The sequence below is a fragment of the Penaeus monodon genome, chromosome 21 (assembly GCF_015228065.2).
Source record: "Penaeus monodon isolate SGIC_2016 chromosome 21, NSTDA_Pmon_1, whole genome shotgun sequence".
NCBI lineage: Eukaryota > Metazoa > Arthropoda > Malacostraca > Decapoda > Penaeidae > Penaeus > Penaeus monodon.
In genome coordinates this window covers 10,062,205-10,062,805 of record NC_051406.1, presented here as the reverse complement: position 1 = coordinate 10,062,805, position 601 = coordinate 10,062,205, and the positions used below count along the sequence as shown (strand labels likewise).

General features: G+C 32.4%; 1 protein-coding gene across 2 annotated transcripts in view; it reads right to left on the bottom strand.

Moving 5' to 3' along the window:
* Positions 1–601, bottom strand: part of LOC119586200 (bursicon-like) — an 8,050-nt gene that overhangs the window by 6,554 nt on the left and 895 nt on the right. The window lies entirely within an intron of this gene.

Genomic DNA, 601 nt, shown 5'->3' with positions numbered 1-601 from the left:
CCGTATCTACACATACAACCGTGGATCTTCACTTTTACGCTGACGGCATTTTAATCTAAATCATAAACGATTTAAAGGTGATATGTCAACGTTTGAAAATAAAAGAAACCGGGATCCTATCCCAATCACTCGCATGAATTACCGAATAAAGAAACGCTATTTCTGAAAATTTCATAGCCTCACTCACAAAGAAAGAAATAACAATATAAATTAAAAACATAATCGGACAATGATAACTTTGAGAATTGTCTTTTCGAAATGCATATGAAATGAAGCCCGTTTTTAAGTGTATGGTAACCGCAAGACCATGATGAAGGAGGCGAATTATAGAAATTTATTTTTCTCTACACGAACCTCGAAATTAAAGCAAAAACATTGCTCTGTCACATAAGGAAAAGAGAGATTTGGAATAACTCACAAAAAACACATATGATGAGTTATTTCGTAAAGATATGATACATCATCGACCAATTTTTTTTTTTTTTGATAGTTCTATTGCCAGAAATTAATTCAAATCGGTTCACGCAAATCATATAGTTAGTTGATCGTTTTATATAGGTAAATTATAAGATAACGGACTCCGTGATCTTGCTATTACTGC